We start from the raw sequence: 12,750 nt of genomic DNA on the forward strand, positions 1-12,750 counted from the left end.
AATATTGAACACAAACATTTTCTAAATAAAACCAGAAACTGGAGGTGATTTGACTTAGATATGACCCAGAGTAGATGGGTATAAGACATTGGGAAATCCATCCATCTATATATCCATCATCCGTCCATATTTCTATCTATTAGGGATGCCACGGTGAGGAATGTTTCCCACCACTCATGACACCGGTGCAGAGTGGAAGTCTGCCATAGGTCTCCCGTAGCCTTCGCTCCTCTCCTCCCGTGATAAGCAGACTGTGCTGCGACTCTGCTGTGCGCACAAGCAGAGGCTTTCACTTTTCAAGTATTGATAACACACTTAGTATTTTACACGTTTTTTTTTTATTTGATAAAAATCCATGCTGATAGGCGAAAATTGACTCAATGGGTTTTATTTCTATTAACACCCCCCCCCCCCCCGGGGTATGCATGAGAACCCTGACAACCCTACTATCTATCTATCCGTGTTGTATCCGTTGTCGCACCTGTCTTGGGTCTAGGTAATTGGGCCCAGGATCAGGGTGGCTGTACGCCTATTGCTTGTCAGAGCAATCAACGAGCAACAGGAGAAGCCCCCATCCCCACACACACACACACACAAAGAGAGCCTCTGTCATGACAATGTTCCATCTGCTCCCGTCTTGTTACATCTTGCCACTCTCTACAATAAACTGGGGTGTTTGCAACATCTCTGCCTCTGTCTCTGTGTCGGAAGGCCCTGTACGAACACATATACGCCACACATACGAAGACCTGTCGGGTGGCGTATGGAGGGCGAAACGGCCCCACTATCTATCTATCTATCTATCTATCTATCTATCTATCTATCTATCTATCTATCTATCTATCTATCCACCCATCCATTCATCCAACCATCCCTCCATTGACCTATCTTGCCCATGGATCAGTGACTCCCTCCTGCGTCCCACCAGCTTATTTGCCTAATCAGCCATGTTGACCGCTGTCACAAAGACGTTTATAGTAACACACCATCACATACACGATTGACTCTGTGTGTGCGTGTATGTGTGTGTGTGTGTGTGTGTGTGTGTGTGTGTGTGTGTGTGTGTGTGTGTGTGTGTGTGTGTGTGTGTATGTGTGTGTGTCTGTGTGTCTGTGTGTGTGTAAGAGAGAGAGAGGGTGAGAGAGTTGTGGCAGAGTTGACAGAGATCCATTCATCCTCCATGCTAGAGCAGACAGAGTGAGCTGCCGCAGAGACGCAGCTCATAAATTACACACACACACACACACACACACACACACACACACACACACACACACACACACACACACACACACACACACACAGTAAACTGCATCTGTGATTGCAAAGGTCAGAAAAGTGTCAAATGTTTAAGAGGGAATCACCCGAGCTGTCATTTTATCATATCAGAAAAAGAAAAATGCACCTGAAAGATTTGTTTTAGATTTTATTGTTTGTTTGTTTTTACAGCGTATTGCAACGTTTCCAAATGCAGACGTCCATAAAAGCCCCATCACGGTGACACTGTCCAGATGGTCCAGATGTGCTTTCTGCCCCCTAGCTGCACACACACACACACACACACACACACACACACACACACAGCTTCCACTGGAAACAGGGAATAAAGCAATACAACTTTATCTATTTTACCAGTCGGATTCTAAAACATGAGTATTTTTAAATCATGTGCAGATTTTGTTGATACAGTATGTATTTCTTTATATATGTACCCATTTGGGACTTGTACTCTCACCTTATGAGCCAAACATCAGCAAAAGCAACCCAGCCTTTTTAATTTCAATTCATCCCAAAAGGCTTGATTGCCAAAGCAATGTGAAGAACATGACATTAAATGAAAACATAAAATGTGAATGTAGACGTTAAAATGTATATCTACAGATAAGTGAAGATAACCTAAAATAGAAAAACATTTAACATTTCAGCAAAAGAATAATATAAAAAAATAAATAAAAAATAAATTGATAAATGTTATATATATAAATAGATAAAGCTAACCTAAAATAAAAATAAAAATTAACATTTCTGGGGGTTCTCTGCTGTGGTCCCTACAGTGCGATCCCCACACTCACAACATTTCACTGTCTCTCATGTGGAACAAAGTCAATAACTTCTGATTTTGACTTTGGATTCTAAATGGGAGATGGAATGATCTACACAATGATACAATGATACACGGATATTCCTGTCTATGCACCAGCGTCCGGAATTACAACGCGCATCGCATCACGCAGGTAAAGGCGCTAAAATTAATGTATTGACTCGGGTGTTCTGTTCACATCAGAGCTCATCGGGGGTGGAGCAAAGTAAAACCCGGGTCTATTGCCGGGTCATTTGACTGAAACCTGGGTTTTTCCTTTCCCAATGATGACAAATGCCAGTGGTTGGCAGGTGTTACCAGGTTTTTGGTGCAGTGGGAAAGGGGTTCAAGACGCGAAGTGAGGCCCCCATGGATCGGGCTTGTTGTTCCAACACATCCCACAGATGCTCAGTCGGATTGGACCCTAAGCCATCCACGATGTAGAATAAAATGTGATTCATCAGACCAGGCCACCTTCTTCCATTGCTTCATGGTGCAGTTCGACGCTCACATACCCATTGTAGACGCTGTTCGGTGGTGGACAGGAGCCGATGATGCACTCTGACCGGTCTGCGGCTATGCAGCCCATACGCAGCAAGCTGTGATGCACTGTGTGTTCTGACACCTTTCTATCATAGCAGCATTAACTTTTTCAGCAATTTGTGCTACAGTAGCTCTTCTGTGGGATCAGACCATACGGGCTGGACTTCACTCCCCACATGCATCAATGAGCCCATGGGAGCCCATGACCCTGTCGCCGGTTCACTCCGATTTGTCCTTCCTTCGGTAGGTACTAACCACTGCATACCGGGAACACCCCACAAGACCTGCTGTTTTGGAGATGCTCTGACCCGGTCGTCTAGCCATCACAATTTGGTCCTTGTCAAAGTCGTTCAGATCCTTGAGCTTGTCCATTTTTCCTGCTTCCAACACATCAACTTCAAGAACTGACTGTTCACTTGCTGCCTCATATATCCCACCTCTTGAAAGACAACAATGGAACGAGATGAGCAATGTTATTTACTTCATCTGTCAGTGATTTTAATGTTGTGGCTGATCAGAATATATATATATATTATCTGTATATAGCTAAGTCTAACCTAAAATGAAAATAGAAAAATTAACATTGGTAAAAATAAAACATTTGTAAAAATAAAAAAAAAGAAACAAAAAGAAAACTTGAAAATTGTAGACACACAGATATATTAGATATATGAATACAAATACAAAGGATGTGGACTAAAATGCAGACTGAAATGTGTCAACTTAAAATAGAATATAATAGAATAGAAAAAATATAAATATGAATGATTAAAGATAAATCTCTCTCTGTGTTCCATCTTCTCTTCCTCTCTCTCTCTCTCTCTCTCTCTCTCTCCCTCCCATCCTTTTGTTTTGGCCAGTGAGACTAATGGAGGATGCACTCTAGCGGGCTAATGATCGCCGGGGCCGGGGGTTATTGATCGCGGCCCGTGATTGATCTGGGGATCCGTCCGATTATTGGGTCATTAATCAGGGCCGGATTACCCTATCAATGGAGCTGCCAGGGCCCCGGCCCCGCTCTGAGATGGATGACCCGGAGAGAAGAGAAGGAGAGGAAGGGAGGGAGGGAAGGGCAGAGGAGAGGAGAGGACAGGGAGCGACAGAATAGGAGAATACAGAACGCGAAGGGGGTAAGGAAAAGTAGTCAGTAGGTAGTTGAGCAGGACGAAGCAGATTCTCACCAATGATACAAGTTATTGTATTAGCTGAGTGACCACTGTTGAGGTGATTCAATTTGATTAGTCGTCAAAAAAGGTTGTGGTGGCGAGGAGGCACAACGGGTGTGAAGAAACACTTTTATTTCTATGCTGAGTGTGCCTGTCAGCTTGCTTGATCATTATGTCCATTTATGTAGTAACAGCAACAAGTTAACATGCTCACATCATTGTCTCAGTGTGAATTGTTTATACAGATTGTTTATAGTTCATTTATTTAGGTTTACTGTACATTGCCAAATTTGTCTATATTTCAGCCCATACGGGATGGACCCTATTGTTATTGTGCAGATTTTTATTTTTATTATTATTATTCTCCTTGGCACATTTCAGGTTAAACGTGTCTGGAACAGGACAACTGCTGCAGCTACGGACACGGTTGATCATTGAATCACATCTCGTGGTTCATGTTTCATCCAAATCGATCCACATACAGAGCAGGAATTAATGAAAAACCAACGTATTTGACCGGAAGTAGCTAAACATTCGTGCATCGCCGATACACCAATGTTCTAAAACTTCTGGCCGGTTGATGGAGCAAGATGAGTTTTTGGAGTAAGATGGTTTCTGACATCATAATCCGATTTGTTATAAATTTGCAGGTTGTGGCTACGAACGCACATTTACACTGTGCCAGCTAGGTAATGTGGACTACATCGCTCCGTAGTGGTTACAAACTGTGTGTGTGTGTGTGTGTGTGTGTGTGTGTGTGTGTGTGTGTGTGTGTGTGTGTGTGTGTGTATGTGTGTGTGTGTGTGTGTGTGTGTGTGTGTGTGTGTGTGTGTGTGTGTGTGTGTGTGTGTGTGTGGGTGGTATTGTCTTACCTGCTTGATCTCGGCAGGGCTTTTCCATTGACATTTTAACTCTTTTCTCTTTTGCCCTTTATGTAAATATAAATGCATTTTGTTCACATCTAACCTGGCGCCGTGTACCTCCTTTTTTATTTTTATTTTTTTACCTGTGCTGTCAGCATGCTGGGCATACACAGAGTATTTGTATGCCATTGCATCTACGACAGAGTTAGTCTGCAAGTGGACTTCAAGTTCTCAACCTGCAATGCAACTCTTTATTAATTCTTAAATCATCAAGAACTGCTGCAATAACTCTGTCCTGTGGACGACCTGTAGAATGACAAGAGCACAGTTTTTAGTTAAAGAGAACCACCACCAACCCCCCTCTTTGGAGAACTATTTATCATGTTTGGGTCTATAAACAACTGACCACTACTCCAGGAGGGGGAGAATCACCACGGTGAGACAAATAAACATAGAAACAAACAACATTTATACAAAAACATAAACATTGGACGACAACATGTATTGAAAAACAGTGAATTAGGTCCAGGAAAACTGGAACTATAACTGGTCACGTGGCCTCTTCCTGTCATAATTATGGCAGTAAATGAGGGAGGAAAGGAGAGGAATGCAACCAGGAGGGTGCTGGGGTGCACTCAAGCAGGTGTGGAGGTGTGTGCGTGTGTGTGTGTGATGGGACTGTTTGTGTGTGTATGTGTGTGTGTGTGTGTGTGTGTGTGTGTGTGTGTGTGTGTGTGTGTGTGTGTGTGTGTGTGTGTGTGTGTGTGTGTGTAGGATGTCCACCGGTGAGTGTACATGACTTATCCCAATTGGTACTGGTGTAGAAGGTTGGTATTATGTCATGGCGCCTTCAAGCAGCGGAAAGGGCCCCGAAGACCCCCCGAACTCCGCAGCCTTGTAGACAACCTACGGCTGCAGGAAAGCCCCGAGCACCCTGCCCTGCAACCACAGAAGACCCCCAGGCCCCTAGAGAACCCAGAGGGATGTGGAGCAACCCCCACGCCCAGCCCCGAGGAGCATTACCCAGTTCCAGGGAGCACAAGCAGACCCCACACCCCAGGGGCACACACATACAACCAACCCCCAGGTGCAGGCACAAGACGCAGCCGCAGGCACAGAACCCGGGCCATGGGCACCAGCAGGCCCGGATCCGACACCCCGCCCTAACCACCCACCCTGCAGGCAAGCCGGCGGGACTCCCATCCCCACCCACGCCCTGCGTAAGGGCGCGGCCCGCCCCACCGCAGCCGACAGATGCCCCACCCGGCGTGAGCGCCAAGTGCCCATACATGTAGCAGAGTGTGCTCAGCGCGGGGCACACGGATGTTGTCGTGTTCCTCCTTATTTTGCAGCATTCAGGCCAGTCATAACATACAAACTTTAGGAGTTGAAAACAGCCAAAAACATATTCAGTGTTTGTGTCCTCACACATGTAGTTCGCTTGCAGCTCCAGAGCAACGGGTCTGAATTGTGTCCATTTTATTTTGGTCCCAAAAGTTTAAAAAGTTGATGAAATGTCTCTGAGGGCAGTGTTTAATCCTTTTGAATGGAACCGTGCTGTTGGGAACTTCCACATGAAGTGATTCCCTTCCACAGAGACACAGTGAGGCAGGACTCCATGGACTACAGGAAGTAGACAGCCACCTTCTAATTTTTAGGATAAAGTCGGGATAAAGACACACAACAAATGTATCAGCTTGTTTTAGGAATTACAGTATGTGTTTCACCAGGATTCTGAAAACTGGCGTCACCGCGTCATTACGTGAGCCAATGCTGAGGACATTCGAAACTCAAAATTTGACTTGTTTTAGTAGTAATGCTGACCAAAAGAGCAGCAAAAGCACAAACTGATGCAATGTTCCATGGGAACCAATTTGTAATTGGTGTCCATAATGGACCCTGTGTATTGTTGCCTGCAAGTATATTTTTTGTTGCTATTGTTCATTGGATTGTTTATGATTGTTTGCACTAAAAAAAAATTCTATGTTTTAGTGCATTTTGTAGCTTTATTACATATCTACGTATCTATCTATCTATCTATCTATCTATCTATCTGGAAGAAAACCTTAAATGCTTAAATGCGAATGCAAAAACTGATTATTGATATTGATATTCCGTTTTTTTTTTTTTAACCTGTGCTGTCAGCATGCTTGGCATACAACACAGGGCATGGAGTTCACATTCTCAACCTGCAATGCCACTCTCTTAATCATCAAGAACTACTTTCAATAACAGCCTGTGGACACAGCTTTTTTTGTTACAAAGGACTGCCACCATTCACCCTCTTTGAAGAATGATCTGACCATGTGATGGTCTTTGAACAACTAATAGTCATTAGTTTGGAGAATCACCACAGGTGAGACAGATAAACATAAGCCCCTTTCCCACTTGCACTGAAAGCCATAAATCCACTGGCAATGTTCCGTATTGTGGGATCATGTGGGAAAAAGAGCCGATGTCAATGTTTCATAAAAGTCGTTCAGTAAATTTTCCCACTCTCGACCTAGTATCATTTCTGGGAAAATCCCAGTATGGCTGTGAATGGAAGCGTGTGGGAATGGAAGCAGTACCATTGTTGTAAAGTAAGGGTGGAGCCAAATCCAAATAAAGCACAAAAATTCAAAAAATTGGTCTAAAAATGGTCTAAAAATGCTATAGAAATTGATTCTGTTGACTGGTCTCGCGTGATATTAGTCACCTCTAGCGCAAGTATTATGTATCCATAACAGTCAGCTAATGTGGGGACAGACTCCATACTGCCTTTGCCGGATATTTTTTATCTAGCCATGTCATAGAAACATCCGATGACAAATACAATGACTTGTATTTGACGAAACATGATAAAGTTGACGAAAATTGGAACAGCAATTATGGTGCATGGTCTCTTCCTGTGATAGCTACGGTAGTAAAGGAGAGAAAGAGAAAAGGGTTTAATCAGGAGGGGGTGGGAGCTGAACAGTGCCGAATGCGATTTGTGCAGTGGGAAAACAGACTGGATCAGATAATTGTTATACCAATGTTGTTATTACACTAATCTCTGTCGCAATGTAGCTGAATGTTATTCTCCCTTGTTAGTCGCTTTGGATAAAAGCGTCTGCTAAATGACTAAATGTAAATGTAAAAGATAATTAGCTTCAAATAAGGTGTTTCATTATTGTCATCTCGATGACACTATGCCATTATTTCAGTTGATTTTGTTATATTTATATAGGGTACATAAAATGTAAACAGGGTGGCAGAAATTAAACTGGGCCCGGGTCCTCAGTGATGTGTAAACCTATGTACCTGAAGCCGCTCACCCTCTCAATTGGGGCTCTGTTGATGGTGAGGGGTGGGTAGATCCTCTGCTGCGTCCTACTGAAGTCCACCACCAGCTCCTTGGTTTTGCTGATGTTCAGGTAGAGGCTGTTGGACTGGTACCACAGTGTAAGGTCCTCCAACTCTCCCAGGTAGGCCTTCTCATTGTTGTTTGAGATCAGGCCCACCATAACTGTGTTGTGAGCAAGCTTTATGATGAGGTTTGAGCTATTCTTTGCCATGTGTGTACAGGGAGTACAGCCAAGGACTTATAACTCATGACTGAATGGGGGTTGAGACTTTAACTAATGAGCTAATTTTCATTCATAGTCCCTGGACAGGTCCCTAACATACAGGTCCTTTGGTAATCTTTGATGTAATCATTAATTAGTCTCTCAAAGCACTGATGACCAGCGAGGTGAGAGCTACAGGACGGTAGTCATTCAGGTCGGCTAACTTGGATGTCTTGGGCAAAGGAACAATAGTGGACCTCTTGAAGCTGGTGGGCACTACGGCCTGAGCCAGGGAGAGGTTGATTATGGTGGTGAATACTGGGACCAGCAGGTCAGCACAGGACTTCAGTACATGTCCGGGAGTGCATCTGGACCTACTGCTTTACTGGTGTTCATCCGTCTCAGCTTGTGGAGGGATGTAAACAGCTGTGGTGTGACCATTGTGAACTCACAGGGAAGGCAGAATAGACAACACATAATCATCAGATGTTTCAGGTGAGCAAAGCAGGAACGCGAGGGCCGTGATGTTCCTGGGGTCACACCAGCTGTTATTGACCATGAAACAGACTCCCCCACTTTTGGATTTCCCAGACTGGGCTGTTCTATACATGTGGAAAATGGAGAAGGATTCCAAAGGTTGAATAGTTTTGCCCGCACCGTGGGGGTCAGCCATGTTTCCGTTCAGAAGAGGATATTACAGTTTCTCATGTGCCATCGGAATCGGATCCTTGCCCGGGTGTCATCCAGTTTGTTTGGAGAGATTGGACATTGTCAAGCAGGAAGCTGGGTGGAGGTGGACGATGGTCCCAAGCCCTCAATCTGTTCCAGACACCAGCTCGTCTTCCCCAGAGTTTCTTTCTCCTCTGGGGCGTGTCTCTATTGTTGCGCGACTTGCAGGATCTCCTCCGGCTACAAGGAGATGGATAAAAAGTGTGGAAACTGGTGAGTAATCCTTAATCCAGTGTCTGTATGTGTGCTATGGTCGTATGTGCAGAGTGGCAATGAAATTGGTGCAGAACAAATTACAAAAACTAACCAAAAAAAACAAATAAGCATAAAGTCTCAACAGAGCTGCCAGGTAGGTGACTGGATGTGAACGTGCCTTCTTGGGAGATCTTGGAAAAAGAGGAGTAGATAATAGTTTAGTTAATTCGAACTGTGGGCCCCGATGGGGAGAAAGTAATGTACTGTAATTTGTCTCCAAGCAAAAAAGATTCACTTTTTTTCCACAGCATCATAGTATATCACATTAATAAAAATTTATATGAAATAAGCCGATCCCTTATCGCTTGTCGTTCAGATCATGCCGAACATAGCGATCTCCACCCCACGACCCCTGGAGCTCCGCTAATTGGGCAGTCGGCCCAATCCTCGGGGGCTGATGGAGAGAGAGTAGTTTCCCAAGGATGAGCATCGATATAGTGATAGGGAGGGAGGAAAAAAAAGGACAGAGAGAGACAAAGACGGAGTGAGTGTGTCAATTATTGATTGATTGAGTGCCTAGGGTCAATGACTTAGGAAGCAAATATTGATACATAACACACACGCAAAATACTCTCCTAGGTTCTTAACTGAGCATGTGCAGGAAAAAGGACATTCCTATTCAATATTCAATATGTTCACTGTATTTTTCAACGCACACAAACTTCCCTTAACATTACAAGTTTAAAAATGAGGGAAGGAAAAGGGGTTTGGCACTGGGTCTGGTATCCCGATTTCAAGCAAGATTGCACCAGATATTGCCAGTAAGTGAGGAATTGCGCACGCACAAAGCTGTTAATTATCTAGAATAATATTGTGAGTATTTATAGTACAATATGGGTCTCCTTTATTAAAGATCTTCTTCATGACTTATTCAGTGCTTTTGTGGATTCTCTTTAAACGTACCACGTCCCTTGATATACTGTGCCGAATAGCTATGATAATTTCATTTCCGTTTTTTTTTCCTTACTTTACTCCCATTCATCACATTAATCACTCTAAGAAGCAGTGGACATACTGATAATAGCTTCACTGTGTATTTTACTACCACTCTGCTGTTATTGTGTACTTTAATGTGCAAGGCATCAAACCTGGCAACACAAGCTAAGTGGTGCATAAATTGATTTTCATGTTGTTGTTTTTTATCATTATTTGTTTGTTTATTTATGTTAATGTTACATCTACCTAACAATGGAGATAATGAGCAGACTGAATTTCACACATCATCCTTGAAAAACATTATTTAATATAATAATAATAATAATAATAATAATAATAATAATAATAATAATAATAATAATAATAATAATAATAATAATAATAATAATAATAATTAAAGTAATAATAGCAGAAATAAATAAAGCTGCAGGCAGCAATATGCTAGGTACTTATTACAGGTTTGTGAGGTTCTGGGGTTCCGTAATCTGAGGTTCCTGAATCTACGCTCTGTGATTATATGCGGGGACGTTTGGAGCGGACCAAGGGACTCTCCAGGGAAGATTTTATCGTGAAAATTATCGAGCTGGTATGAATCTTTTTAATTCCTGCCCTCTGCAGTGTACTTTGGAGTTTCTTTAAGTGATCAATAAATACAATTCAAAGGGTTCAATTATGAAGAATTAGAATAACCCCTTGTTGGGTAAACACAATGGAAAAGCAAAAACTTTTGACACGACAACGTTTTCAGGATCACTAATGGCATTGCCAGAAAATAAGCCCGATTAATAAAGTCATGCTCACGAGCAGAGGAGGACGGGAGACGTGATCGCAGCGCAAGGAAAACCAAACACCGGGAAATTTGAACCAAGACACCGGTAAATATGAACCAAAACACCTGTAAATATGAAGCAAAACACTGGTACAGTGGGGCAAAAAAGTATTTAGTCAGCCACCAATTGTGCAAGTTCTCCCACTTAAAAAGATGAGAGAGGCCTGTAATTTTCATCATAGGTACACTTCGACTATGAGAGACAGAATGGGGGGGAAGAATGCAGGAAATCACATTTTTAATGAATTAATTGGTAAATTCCTCGGTAAAATAAGTATTTGGTCACCTACAAACAAGCAAGATTTCTGGCTTTCACAGACCTGTAACTTTTTCTTTAAGAGGCTCCTCTGTCCTCCACTCGTTTCCTGTATTAATGGCACTTGTTTGAACTCGTTATCAGTATAAAAGACACCTGTCCACAACCTCAAACAGTCACACTCCAAACTTCACTATGGCCAAGACCAAAGAGCTGTCAAAGGACACCAGAAACAAAATTGTAGCCCTGCACCAGGCTGGGAAGACTGAATCTGCAAAAGTTAAGCAGCTTGTTGTGAAGAAATCAACTGTGGGAGCAATTATTAGAAAATGGAAGACATACAAGACCACTGATAATCTCCCTCGATCTGGGGCTCCACGCAAGATCTCACCCCGTGGGGTCAAAATGATCATAAGAACGGTGAGCAAACATCCCAGAACCACACGGGGGGACCTAGTGAATGACCTGCAGAGAGCTGGGACCAAAGTAACAAAGGCTACCATCAGTAACACACTACGCCGCCAGGGACTCAAATCCTGCAGTGCCAGACGTGTCCCCCTGCTTAAGCCAGTACATGTCCAGGCCCGTCTGAAGTTTGCTAGAGAGCATTTGGATGATCCAGAAGAGGATTGGGAGAATGTCATATGGTCAGATGAAACCAAAATATAACTTTTTGGTAAAAACTCAACTTGTCGTGTTTGGAGGAGAAAGAAAGCTGAGTTGCATCCAAAGAACACCATACCTACTGTGAAGCATGGGGGTGGAAACATCATGCTTTGGGGCTGTTTTTCTGCAAAGGGACCAGGACGACTGATCCGTGTAAAGGAAAGAATGAATGGGGCCATGTATCGTGAGATTTTGAGTGAAAACCTCCTTCCAGCAGCAAGGGCATTGAAGATGAAACGTGGCTGGGTCTTTCAGCATGACAATGATCCGAAAAACACCACGGCAACGAAGGAGTGGCTTCGTAAGAAGCATTTCAAGGTCCTGGAGTGGCCTAGCCAGTCTCCAGATCTCAACCCCATAGAAAATCTTTGGAGGGAGTTGAAAGTCCGTGTTGCCCAGCGACAGCCCCAGAAAATCACTGCTCTAGAGGAGATCTGCATGGAGGAATGGGCCAAAATACCAGCAACAGTGTGTGAAAACCTTGTGAAGACTTAGAGAAAACATTTGACCTCTGTCATTGCAAACAAAGGGTATATAACAAAGTATTGAGATGAACTTTTGTTATTGACCAAATACTTATTTTCCACCATAATTTGCAAATAAATTCTTAAAAAATCAGACAATGTGATTCTCTGGATTTTTTTTTCTCATTTTGTCTCTCATAGTTGGGGTTTACCTATGATGAAAATAACAGGCCTCTGATCTTTTTAAGTGGGAGAACTTGCACAATTGGTGGCTGACTAAATATTTTTTTGCCCCACTGTATATGTGAACCAAAATAACGTAAGTCAGCACTGCCAAGAATGCCTTTGTGAAACGGGTAAGTCAGCACCCGGTCCTCCAGGTTGGGGGTTGGGCGTGGGGTTAACAACCTCACCCCATAAAAAAAAGCATGTT

This window comes from Zeus faber (genome assembly GCF_960531495.2).
Source record: "Zeus faber genome assembly, chromosome: 7".
Taxonomy (NCBI): Eukaryota; Metazoa; Chordata; class Actinopteri; order Zeiformes; family Zeidae; genus Zeus; species Zeus faber.